Genomic DNA, 13,592 nt, shown 5'->3' with positions numbered 1-13,592 from the left:
TGCAGCAGAGAGAGAGGCTGGTGCAGTGGATAGGGAGCTGGCCCTGAGCAACCTGGGGGCTACTCCCCCCCAATGGACTTCCAGATCCTGAATTTAATTACCAGCCCTTTCTTATCTTAATCACCCTGACTCTGTCCCTAAACAAAACCCTGACTCCCTGCCCCGGGGCCCAGGCTGGGAGAAGCACCTCTCTGCAGAACTCACATTCCACACTAATGTTCGCACTTCACGAAAGCTTATGCTCTAATAAATTTGTTAGTCTCTAAGGTGCCACAAGTACTCCTTTTCTTTTTGCGAATACAGACTAACACGGCTGCGCATCCGATGAAGTGAGCTGTAGCTCACGAAAGCTTATACTCTAATAAATTTGTTAGTCTCTAAGGTGCCACGGGTACTCCTTTTCTTTTTACTCTGAAACCTGTCACACTAATGTTGTGTACTTAAGAGCTCTGCTTGGGATCACTCCCCTGTTTGAAACTTTGAGTGGGGGGCCTCCATCAGCTCCTGCCCTCCCTAATTGGTGCCCTTGGGCCTGTGTTCCCCCATCTAATCCTTCCTTGGGACAGTGCTCTGAGCTGTGTGGGGAAACAGGGCCACATGGACCTAGCTCTTACTGCTGTCAGACACAGCACCGACTGGCGTGGGTCCTATTTCAGACAGTGAACAGCGCCAGGTACCAGGGGTTAGTCTGATGGCCCAAACAGGTAGATCTCAGCCAGTCTCTCTATGCTGTGCTGTGCCTCAAAGCGAGGAACATGGGCACTGCCAGGCAGGATGAGCCCAGCGGCCCAGCCCAGGGCAGGGTCTGTCTCCTGATTGCATGTCTGTGCAGCACCCAGCACAACGGGGCACTGTCTGTAGCTGGGGTGCTAGGCACTACGGCAATACAAACAATGCGTCAATATGCCAATGGCAGTTGTAGAAAGTGGTGCACCAATACAGTCCCTGGGACATTATGTCCAAACCACAGGGAACAGCTGGCTGGTACAGGACACTTCCTCTCACGGACAGAGATTTACGCTAATGGAACAGGATGGTCTTTTTATTCACGTCCTTTTTCAAATCCAAATGTACCCTTGACCTCCCCAATATCTAGTGGCAGAGAGTTCCTCAGGCTCACAGTGTGTTTTGTAGAATGGTCTTTCCTTTATCAATTTTACATTTGCTGCCTCCCCCTCTCCCCTTGCTCAGGGTGGTTTTTAATATAAAGAGATTTGAGCCTACAATACACAATGGAAAATGCAGCCCCTTGGCCCCTGTCCCCTTTGCAGGACAATAACACTGAGAGGACACTGCTGCCCACAGAGACCAGTGGCCTGGCCATTTCCCTGGCAGGACTCCAGGCTTGCAGAAGGGCCTGTTGCTCTTCATTCCTTACAGCACCTGTTTTTCTGAGCTCAGAATTTCTGCCAGTGCTTGTGATGTTATGAGTGTGATATAATATCTCATGGAAAGGTGACAGGGCCAGAAAGAGTTAATTCACTCTCAGACTGATCTGACCCATGGCCGAACTTTAGAGACAGGTTAGGAAGAGATGGAAATGAAGAGAGCTTTGAAATGCAGCCGGCATTGTTAGAGAGAGAAGGGGAGATGTTTGCTCAGTCTTGTGATGTAAGCAAACAAGTCTTGTCTATGGCTATAGCTTTGATTCAAAGATCAAAAAGGGAATATTAACATTTAGGAAGACACTTGAGTGAAATAGTATTATTGTCTATGTCTCTTTGAAGGTTGTGGTATCCTGTGTCTGAACTGTTTAATGGATAATTTATCCTGTGCTAATTGCCATGATGTTTAGGAGAAGGAAAGTCAAGCCTATTGTTTTCTCAGGCCAAAAGGCTGCAGAAAATGTATAAAAACCCTGGGACATGATCCTTCTTCATCTCAGATCTGCTTTGGGTTTCAAGAGGGGGAAACCTTAAGCCATAAGGATTGAGATCCCCAGTCACTGACTCGAGTCACCCTGAATATGGCCATTGGACTATAACCTATAGACTATTCCTAAAAGGACTTTTGGCAACTACAAGCTCATCTCTGCTATGTATCTGAACCTCAAGAATTGAACTCAAGTCTGTATGTATATCGATCTTTTAACCAACAAGCTCTATCTATTCTTTTTAAATAAATTTTAGTTTAGTTAATAAGAATTGACTATAAGAGTGTATTTTGGGTAAGATCTGAGTTTATCATTTGACATAGTGTGACATTATTGACATAATCTGGGACCGTATAGATCATCGTTGCAACCAAGGTCCTGTAGTGGCACCAAACCTTATATAAAGAGGGTCTAAGACAAGGTTATGGTTTGCTGATTATGATTATGCTGTTTATCTGTGGGTATCATTTTTGTAGTTGAAGTTATGAATATTGGCTCTATACTGTCTGTAGTTCAAACTTGTGCTATGCTTCTGGGTGACACCCCAGTCACCACCCAGAGCTGGTGTCAGCTCTGCCTCGCCTGCTTGATGGCCTATTAAGGACCATCAGCTACACAAATGACCCACTGAGAGAAGGCAGACATCCCTAGGGACTCAGCAAGGTATGCAGGGACTTGCCTATGGACAGACCTCTGAGGTGTTTCCAGGCCATGGGATGGACAGCTTGTCCTTGGGACAAAGAAAGACAGACCTCATGGCAAGAGACTATAAAAAGCTGCTGCAGCTCCTCCATCCTGTCTTCAATCCTGCTTCCTACCTCTGGAAGGACTTTGCTACACTGAAGCTTTGAACCAAGGACTGAAAGACCCATCCCAGCTGGGGATGTTCTCCAGAGACTTGATTTGAACCTGCTCTTTATTCTCTCACTGCTGCAAGCCTGAACCAAGAACTTTGCCATCACTGTATGTCATTGATTCCATTTAAACAATTCTAGCTCTCATTTATATCTTGTTCCTTTTATGAATAAACCTTTAGATTTTAGATTCTAAAGGCTTGGCAACATCGTGATTTGTGGGTAAGATCTGATTAGTATATTGACCTGGGTCTAGGGCTTGGTCCCCTGGGATCAAGAGAACCTTTTTTCTTTTACTGGGGAATTGGTTTTCATAACCATCTGTCCCCATAAAGAGTGGCACTGGTGGTGATACTGGGAAACTGGAGCGTCTAAGGGAATTGCTTGTGTGACTTGTAGTTAGCCAGTGGGGTAAAACCAAAGTCTTCTCTGTCTGGCTGGTTTGGTTTGCCTTAGAGGTGGAAAAGCCCCAGCCTTGGACTATGACTGCCCTGCTTTAAGCAATTCGTCCTGAATTGGCACTCTCAGGTGGGTCCTGCCAGAACCAGCATCCTTATACCTGGGTCTGGGGCTTGGTCCTTTGGGGTCAGGAGAACCTTTTCTTTTATATGATGAAATAAGATTTTCAGAATTTATCATCCTATGGTTGACAGGTGTGTCTTGATGGAGGCCTGAGGCTGGCTACTTTAAGGGAACTGAATTATTTGGACATCTGAGTACCCAGGGAGGTGCTATAGAAGCTGTTTTGGGCTGGTTGGGTAAATCTAACTATTGAAATATCCACCAGCATTTGCAGTTTATCTGCCCCGTTTTGTTTGCAATTCACCCTGATTGAGTGACCTCAGCTGGCTCCCATGGGCAGCATCGTTACAGTGCCTCATCTCTGTTCCCAGAGAAAAAGCAAATCCAGGGAGCATCTCCCAATCAGTCTTGCTGGTGCAGAGAAGTGATTTACCGTCTCTGCAATGTCCTTATCTTCTTTGATTTACTCTCTGGCGTCTAGTGGCCTCCCTGATCTGTTCACAGACATCTGCCTTCCGACATTTCAACCATTCCTTGTTGCTTGGTTTTTGGCCTTTGGCTCTTTGCTGTCCAGTTCCCTGTTCACCCCCCTCAGTCCCCATCCATTGGCTTTGCACCACTGGGTTTCCACTTGTCAGAGGAACCTTTGGGCTTGAACAAACTCCTTCATCTTCCTAAGGAGCCATCCTGGGCTTTCCTCACCTCTCTGCTACCCGTGCCCCCCGCCGCGAGGTACAACAGGAACAGCACTGCACCCCTCCACTCCTGCTGTGTAATGCAGGCTGTCTGCAGACCCAGCTTGTGTTTATGGAAACGTGCTGACCGGGCTGAAAGCCTGGCTCGAGGGGCGAGTTACAGAATCCAGAGCTGGGCTGAGGGTCTGTCATGCAGGGCACCTGCCTGGCCACTTTCTTTGGCAATATCCCAGTCCGGCACGGAGGGCAGAGAATGTGAGCATTCCGGGCACGGTCCAAAGCTGTCTGAAGTCAACAGGCGTGTTTCCATTGGTTCCACTGGATCTGGACCAAGCCCTTTCTGGAGCCCGGCTGTGTGACTAGAACATCTCTCTCCCACCTCCAGGGGACTGACTAATCTGCTACAGGGGAGATCCAGGACCCCAGGACTGGAATCGCTCAGGAGCATTTTCCGTACTCCAGCCTCCACTCTTGCAATTCATAGAACATAGAATCATAGAATATCTGGGTTGGAAGGGACCTCAGGAGGTATCTAGTACAATCCCCTACTCAAAGCAGGACCAATCCCCAATTTTTGCCCCAGATTCCTAAATGGCTCCCTCAAAGATTGAATTCACAACCCTGGTAGTAGCAGGCCAATGCTCAAACCACTGAGCTATCCCTCCCTCCCTGTCCTTCTTAAACCTCATCAGATTTCTTTTGGTCCAATCCTCTAATTTGTCTAGGTCCCTCTGTATCCTATCCCTGCTCCTGTCCACATTTAGTACCAGAGGCAGCAGCCCACCTTCCCCCAGGTGCCCAGAGGAACGCAGCACACGGATACAAGTTCCCACTGCTGGCTCCCCATCACATTCCCTATTCTGTCCACAGTTTTATGATAGCATTTACCTCCTCCTCCGACAGAATTCATCACCAGCAGGCCATTTGGTGTGGCTGAGTTACACGTTCAAGTCCTTTGGAAGAACTGCGACCAGTTGGCAGCTCCAGGTCAGGATGTGCAACGTGCATTGGGCTCCCTCTGAAGAAAGGTCTCTCTGCCATCAGGGAGATCTGTGCACTGAACAGTGACAGTCTTACTTATGTTTCCTTGGGAAACGCCCTGTGACACCTGGCTGCTCAACACACACATTCTTGCTGTAGGCGTGTTTGGAACTCCACTTGTGGAACGCCCTCTGGTCTGCTGACTAACAGGTCTTGCTTCCACACTTCCTGCACTCTAGAATTATTATAGAGTCACTTTACTGCATCCACGGCATGAGTCCAGATCACAGGGTCTGCCACAAGGAAACTACAGTCTAATTATAGACGTGCCCCAAGTACTACCGTTAATAATCACACAAAAGGAGGACAGCAGTGGGGCAGGGGAAGGGTTACGTGCTTACGTTGTTACCTGGTTACTCAGCTGGCATGACTTTGGCTCACTCAGTCGATTTATCATCCGCTGAGCCTTCCATGGTGAAGAACATTCACAACGGGAGGGGTTAATCTGTCACTTTTTGCACCTGCCTCTTCATGCTAGTAACATCCATATCAGATGCTTTAAAGGGGCCCCATTTCCCAAAGCTAAAGAATGTTAGGTGCAAAACTGATTAGCAGAAGAATGTCAGGAGAGATGGGACCCAAAGGGCCCAGGGATCTTTTAGCTGTCCCAAAGCCACAATTTCCCAGTTGCAAAAAAAAAAAAAAAAAGCTGCTTTCCTTAAAAATCATTTGATTAAGAGGAGACATGAAAGCGGCAATGAAAAAGGAAAAGCAAATCCATTATCTACCAAAGGAGAGGTAGATGGCAATGGATACCAGGCAGAAGTTAAAAACCTCCAGCAATCGATACAGGAAGCTGAAGGTAGCAATGAAATGTCTCTGGTCAGTAGAGTTAAAGACAATGAGCAAGAACGTTTTAAATATACCACAAATAAAACCTATGACTAGGTGGAGATGGAAAATTGTCAGTAATGATGCAGAAGAGCCAGAGGTGTGAAAGAGTTCAGAGTTTGGAACCAAGCTGGAAGCCATATTCATATCTTACAAGGAGGATGAAAGACTTTCTTGTCCAAAAAGAAAAGGAGTACTTGTGGCACCTTAGAGACTAACAAATATATTAGAGCATAAGCTTTCGTGAGCTACAGCTCACTTCATCGGATGCATTTGGTGGAAAAAACAGAGGGGCTTGCATCCGATGAAGTGAGCTGTAGCTCACGAAAGCTTATGCTCTAATAAATTTGTTAGTCTCTAAGGTGCCACAAGTCCTCCTTTTCTTTTTGCGAATACAGACTAACACGGCTGCTACTCTGAAACCTTTCTTGTCCAACAGGAACTAAGGTGGATGTCAAACAGCATCCGCTAAGCAGGTAATCTGCGTCAACAAGTTTCATTTAAGAGATGGCTGAAGAACTCTCAAGGTCACTCGTGCATTTGTAATTAGAGTGTAGGAAACTAGGCAGGGTCCAGAGGATTGTGGAAAGCCAATGTCCTGTCACACAGGGCAAACAAGATGGCCTAGGTAACTCTAGGCCAGTTACCTGACACTGATCCTGGGTAAAATAATGGAAAATAATGGACACAGGACTCTATCAACAGAGAACGGAAGGATGGAAATATAATCCGTGCCAGTCAGGGAACACAGTCATTCCTTGGCAAGATTACAAGTCTGGCTGATGAAGGGAACTAGGCTTCCAGCTTGGTTCCAATCTCTGAACTCTTTCACACTTCTGGCTCTTCTGCATCATTACTGTCACTTTTCCATCTCCAGCTAGTATCCTGACATTTTGGCCACGTGTTTGGCTTTGCGTCGCAGGACATTCGGATGCTGGAAAGAGCTGTCGGGTGGCAAATAACGAAGAGGACAGTCCAGCCTGGGAGTTGGACCCACAGAGGAGAATGGGGACATGAGAAAACTGCACTACAACGCCCATGAGGCATCATGGCAGCATTTCCAAATCAAAATGAAAGGGGACCAAGGCCAGAGGGTTTGGTCCTGCTTTTGGGGGGCTGGGGGGAGGTTTGGACTAGATGACGTCCTGAGGTCTCTTCCAACCCTAATCTTCTATGATTCTATGACCCCTCTCTAGTCCCAGTCCAGAAGCTTCCCTCTGGTTTCTAGCCACCCACATCTAACAAACCCAAGGGGCCCCTCCTTAGTTCTTTGTTCTTATTCCTGGGAAACCTGGTCACCTGGCCTCCCCCTCAGCCCTTTGTTCTCCAGCTTGTCACACCTGGCTGGCTTCCTGCAGAGAGTCATTTAGTTGCTAGGTACCAAATGTCTGGGTAATTGGAGTGGCCATTGTATTTACTGGGCTCTCCGTGGGCCCAGGCCCCAGACAGCTGGGCGTCAGTCACACCTGGCTCTCTGCAGAGTAAACAACCTTTCCCCCCAACCCAGTTAACCCTGCCCCTCATAGGGGAAATGGAGGCACACACAGGGCTCATCCAGAATACTATGAAAAATCCCACCTCCCTCCCAACTGCCTCTGCTCACCAAGGGGGAACCGCTGTGCTTCATGGGAGATGTAGTTGGCCCAAGCAGCCTGACCTATAGATGAGAACTGAAGCTAGAGGCACCTGAACTACGGCTCCCATGAGGCTACGTGGCTGCATTTCCAAATCAAAATATTTTGGTTTGTGGTGAAGTATTTTGGTGTTTGAATGTCTGTGGCACTGAACTGGTCCATGGACCCCCCCGCCCCCAGTTTTTCAACCAGCTGTAATGTCGCCCCCTTTTGCATCCCTTCACTGGTTCCCCTTTCTCCTGCCCATCAAACACACACTTGTATTCACTCTCATGGCCCGACCCTCCCTCTCACCACACACGCGTTCGTGATGTCAGCTCCCGCCTTCGCTGCCCAGAGCCACCAGCTCCATCGCCCACTTGTTATGTTCCAACAAGACTCGTCTCGCTGGCTCCCCTGCCACCCCTGTGCTCAGGAGGAGGGCCCTGAATCATCTGCAGAACAGCCCCATCCTCCTTCAAATCCTCCTTAAAACTTGCCTTCGCCAGGAGGCTTCAAACTCTAGACCTCGCTCAGGCTGCTGATGTGCCGATATCACCGCCTGGCACCGCACTGCATCCTCCCGAGATCAAAGAGCACAAGCGGGACCCCATCAGAGATTAAAAGTCATGAGACAGACTCCCAAAATCCTGAGATCCATAAACCCTCCAGTCCGGTCTTTTCATCTGGCTTTCGCCTTTTCCACTCCCCTGCCAGCCGGGGGGAGAAGTTCAGGCTGAAATGCCAACTGCTAATGCCCACCGCCATGCCCCTCTCTCCCCCCGGCCAGCTGGCTCCTCCGCTTACCCTCTCCCAGCCCGGAGCCTGGGGAACTGCCGGGCATCTCCCAGCACTGGCCGGCCTTCCCCTCCCGCTTAGTCCTGTGATAAGAGCCGGGCTGGGACCTGCCGACCTCCCGACGCAGCACCATGGCCCTGGCCACAGCCCTCAGGGCACCGGGCGGGCGACTCGCACACACGGCACAGGACGGTAACATGCCCCAATGGCTCCCCTCAGCGCCAGCCCCCCAGAACAGCTGCCGGGGGGCTGGGCTGGCCTTTGGCAAGATGCAACATTCCCTGACACCCACTGCTGAGTAGCACCTCCCCCTTTTTGCCCAGCTCCACTGCTCCGGACCCCCCGTCCCCTCCCCTCCTCTCCATCCTGCCCCCACTGCTCTGAGCCCCCACTGCTCTGGGCCCCTGCTGCTTCCCTTCCCTCCCCTCCCCTCGCCCTGGCCCCACTGCTCCAGGCCCCCTGCCCTGCCCCCACTGTTCTGGACCCCCTGCCCTGCCCCCACTGCTCTGGGGCCCCCTACCCATCCCACATCCTACAGCCACTGCTTCAGGCCCCACACCCTGCCACAACTGCTCTGGGCCACATGACCCTCCCCCAGCCCTGCCCCCACTGCTCTGGCCCCCCTACACATACCCCATCCTGCCCCCACTGCTCTGGACCCCTGCCCCTCCCTAACCCCTGCACTGCCCTCAGTGCTCTGGATCCCCCCTCCCTTGCTCCAGACCCCTCTTCCCTCCCATCTTGTCCCCACTGCACCAGACCCTCCTGCTCCAGACCCCACCCTGCTCTTCTCCCTTCCTTGCCCCAGCCTGTCCCCCTTTCTCCAGATCCCCGCTAGTGTAGAGAGCCTGGAGCATGGGGCCTGGTGCAAGACCTGAACCAAAGTCGGCAAAAGCCAGGCCCTGCCATAAAGCAAACACCTGCTCACAAGGTTCCTGTCCGACACATGAACTTGGCAAAGGCTTGGTGAGCGTGGCTAACACAGGTGTCAGTGTGGCAGCTGTGTTAGTCTGTGTCTGCAAAAAGAACAGGAGTCCTTGTGGCACCTTAGAGTCTAACCAATTTATTAGAGCATAAGCTTTCATGGGCTACAGCTCACTTCATCGGATGCATAGACTGGAACATAGAATAAGAAGATAGATATACACATACAGAGAAGGGGGAAGTTGCCATATCAACTGTAAGAGGCTAATTAATTAAGATGAGCTATTATCAGCAGGAGAAAAAAACTTAATCATAGTGATAATCAAGATGGCCCATTTAGACAGTTGACAAGAAGGTGTGAGGATACTTAACATAGGGAAATAGATTCAATATGTGCAATGTCCCAGCCACTGCCAGTCTCTGTTCAGGACCCAAGTTAATGGTATCCAGTTTGCATATTAATTCAAAACACAGACACTCCCGGTGTAGTAGTAGGATTTTATGTTTGTATTTTGTGTAACTTAGAGTGAAGGATAAAGGATACTCATGTTGTACGTATTCAATGTATTGATGTATGATATGATTTGATTGTATTCTGCCTGCCACCCTGACTGGATAGCAGGAAGGAACGACTGTGGGTCGTCGGGAAAAACGCATCAGACAGGCTGCCTGTGTCTGAAGTGATGTTAAGGCAGGAACAGACCAGAACAGTCCTTATGGCTGATTATGGTCACCTTTTGTTTTAGGATAAGTTTTCATTACAGTAATTCTCATCATTGTATCCACTCATTATACTCCACACCTGAACACAGGCATTATATGAACAACATACCCCCATATCTCAATGTCTGGACTTTGACCCATTAACCTTTTACCCCCAATTGGGGATACTGCAGATTATGTATTCCTTATGCCATCCGATTTTAAACTGAACTTCACACCCCTTGATAATCTGTACGTTACTCCCTGATAACCCGACACTTCTAAGCTTAAACTCTGTATTGTTCACTTCTTTAAAACATCATCTTAATGAAAAATTTTACTTTGCTATAAGGCTTGTTTCTTATCTGCATTGCAAACAAAGTTGTATAATGCATCCGATGAAGTGAGCTGTAGCTCACGAAAGCTTATGCTCTAATAAATTTGTTAGTCTCTAAGGTGCCACAAGTACTCCTTTTCTTTTTGCGAATACAGACTAACATGGCTGCTACTCTGAAAAAGGTTATTTTGTAATCTCTTTAGTAACCATAACACCCTTCCTAAAATGTAATCCTGTCTGAAATTCTCTGTAAAATTGTTTGGTGTGAGTAAAGGATGTGTGCATGGTGAAGGATGAGTGTGAAAGCCTCAAAAATGTCCAGATGGTCAAGAAGAAGTGAGAGACTTGGAGAGACAGCAGGAAGCAATCAGAAAACGTCCATTGTATCTGATGCTAAACAGGTTAGCAGCACTGACAACCTCAGAGGTGAGGCAAACACCACCGAAGGCAAGGCAACAAATAAGAGAGAACAGCGGAAAACCCCAAGATTAACACCATTTAAGGACTAATGATTACAGAGTGACACTGAAAAATCGAAAAGGAGGACTTGTGGCACCTTAGAGACTAACAAATTTATTTGAGCATAAGCTTTTGTGAGCTACAGCTCACTTCATCGGATGCATGCAATGGAAAATACAGTGGGAAGATTTATATACGCAGAGAACATGAAACAATGGGTGTTACCATACACACTGTAATGAGAGTGATCAGGTAAGGTGAGCTATTACCAGCAGGAGAGCGGGGGGGGGGGGGTGAGGGAGGGCGGGAACCTTTTGTAGTGATAATCAAGGTGGGCCATTTCCAGCAGTTGACAAGAACATGTGAGGAACAGTGGGGGGTGGGGGTGGGAATAAACATGGGGAAATAGTTTTACTTTGTGTAATGACCCATCCACTCCCAGTCTCTATTCAAGCCCAAGTTAATTTTATCCAGTTTGCAAATTAATTCCAATTCAGCAGTCTCTCATTGGAGTCTGTTTTTGAAGATTTTTTGTTGAAGAATTGCCACTTTTAGGTCTGTAATCAAGTGACCAAAGAGATTGAAGTGTCTCTGAGTGGTTTTTGAATGTTATAATTCTTGACGTCTGATTTGTGTCCATTTATTCTTTTACGTAGAGACTGTCCAGTTTGGCCAATGTACATAACCATTCGGAGAATGAGGTAGCCAAAAAACATCCATGAGGGGGAAAGAGAAAGAGAGAGAGAGAGAAGTAACCAGCTTAACCATGAAAGTTATTTATTCCCAGGTAATAACCATAGGGGAGTCAAACAAACAAAACAGTGATAATATTAAATCTAACTTAAACTTGATTATAAAAGTCAGGTTTAGAAACCTATAACTGATCACACAAGTCAGGGTCAGAAGGCTACACCTAGAGAGAGAGCTGGGTTCTCACCACTCCGTGAAGCTGGAATCGATCGGGGTTCCCAGGTGGTGGTAGCTGAGGGTCCGGAGTGCTGGTTCAGGAATTTTCTGAAACATTTGATGATGCCAGTGTGTGCCTCAGTTTCCCCTATATTTCACAGGTTACCCGGTGGGGAAGGGGGAAGGACAGGTCAGGCTAAGAGACCTGGCTATGAATGTTGCTGGGCTGTATGAGGCGGGATGTACCATTGAAAAGGCCTGGCCCAGCTGACTCCATATGAATGGAGGACCCAAGAAGACAATGGCAAATCCAATTACAGGACACTGACACTGGCACCCAAGGCAGGGGAGGCTGGGGAGGGGTTTCCCCACCTCTGCAGGGAGGCTGAGCAAAGACCCCCCCCAGCTCGAGAACAAAGCACTGTGAGGAGTGAGGTGAGGGGGTAGGTGCCGGCTGCTGGAAGGAGCCTGGGCTCACCTGGGAACTGCCCAAGGAGGTCAGACGGACAGACAGACAGAGCTGGAACAACGGGGCTCTTACAGCTGGGCTCCGGGCTCTGGGCTGACCCCACCGGTCGGGGCTTTAACCCGCGTTTCCCTGGGCGACCCTGAGCACATCCCGTGCTGTGAGCAGCTAGCTAACAACCCGGCTGTGACCGCGCGGAGAGTGTCCCTGCGAACGCTGGGCGAGGGGCACTAGCCCCTGCTGCGGGGCCGGGTCTCCCCAGGGGTCTGGCCCAGTTGGACTCGCTGGGCAGAGCTGAGGGTTTGGGGCAGGAGCCCCGGGGGTCAGTCTGAGGTAGCCTGGGGATAGAGACAGCGCAGGGGGCACCGAGGGAGCTGCAGCCCATGCCCCCTGCAGGTCTTGAGGCCCTGGAAAAAGGCAGGCTGGCCCTTAGACTGCGGCTCTTGGGGCAGGGGTGTCGTCACCCGTGAGTGCAGTGCCTGGCCCAGCAGGGCCCTGGGCAGGGACTAGGTGAACCCCATCCTGAATTGGGCAGGACAGTCCCACTAATATACATTGCAAGTGCCAGTCCTGGGGCGAATGGTTTTGGGACAGCATTTGTCCCAGATTCCCTGCGACACCGCTCAGCCCCCCCGCCACGAGGCCTCGCCCCCCCACTCCTCCTCTGCCCACTGAGGCCCTGCCCTGGCCAGGCCAGAGGCCAGAGCCAGGCCATGGTAAGAGCCACCCAGGGAACCCAGGCTGCTGTGGGGAGCCCAAACCCTCCACCTGCCCTGAGCAGCACGCAGCTGGGGGTGGGGACACAGGCCGGGGGCTACTCTCGGGTGCCCCTCCCTCCCACCCACGGCCTGGCTCTGGCTTCTGGCCTGGGGGCAGGGCCTTGGGGGAAGAGGAGGAGCAGGGGTGTTAACTATCAGCTCTTGATAAATCCTTGATTGGTATCCAAAATAGTGAAGCTTCCTAATTGCACTTTGAGCTCCCTCCAAGGAAGACCACCCATAGCCAGGAATAATCAGTTTCTATTGTCTAGCCTGAACAAAACAACTTGGGATACTCCCTTGAGCCATCAGTTTACCCATAGACAAATATAGTGTTCTCCCTTGAACCATTGTTCTTTCCCTACAAAAACCCTGACCCATGCTCAAGTAAGTGCTCTAACGCCTGGATCCAAAATCTGCATCCGTTCCACTGGGACTTCATCTTCTCCTGACTGATCATGCTGGGGGCTCTGCCTGTCTCCAGCACTCCGGACCCTCAGCTACCACCACCTGGGACCCCCAATCGATTCCAGCTTCACAGAGTGGTGAGAACCCAGCTCTCTCTCTAGGTGTAGCCTTCTGACCCTGACTTGCATGATCAGTTAATAGGTTTCTAACCTGACTTTTATAATCAAGTTTAAGTTAGATTTAATATTATCACTGTTTTGTTTGTTTGACTCCCCTATGGTCATTACCTGGGAATAAATAACTTTCATGGTTAAGCTAATTGCTTCTCTCTCTCTCTTTCCCCCTCGTGGGTGTTTTTTGGCTTCCTCATTCGCTCTGCAGCAATGCTCCTTGTACCTAAGCTAA

This window comes from Dermochelys coriacea, chromosome 2 (genome assembly GCF_009764565.3).
Source record: "Dermochelys coriacea isolate rDerCor1 chromosome 2, rDerCor1.pri.v4, whole genome shotgun sequence".
NCBI lineage: Eukaryota > Metazoa > Chordata > Testudines > Dermochelyidae > Dermochelys > Dermochelys coriacea.
Note: the sequence above shows the minus strand (reverse complement) of the source record.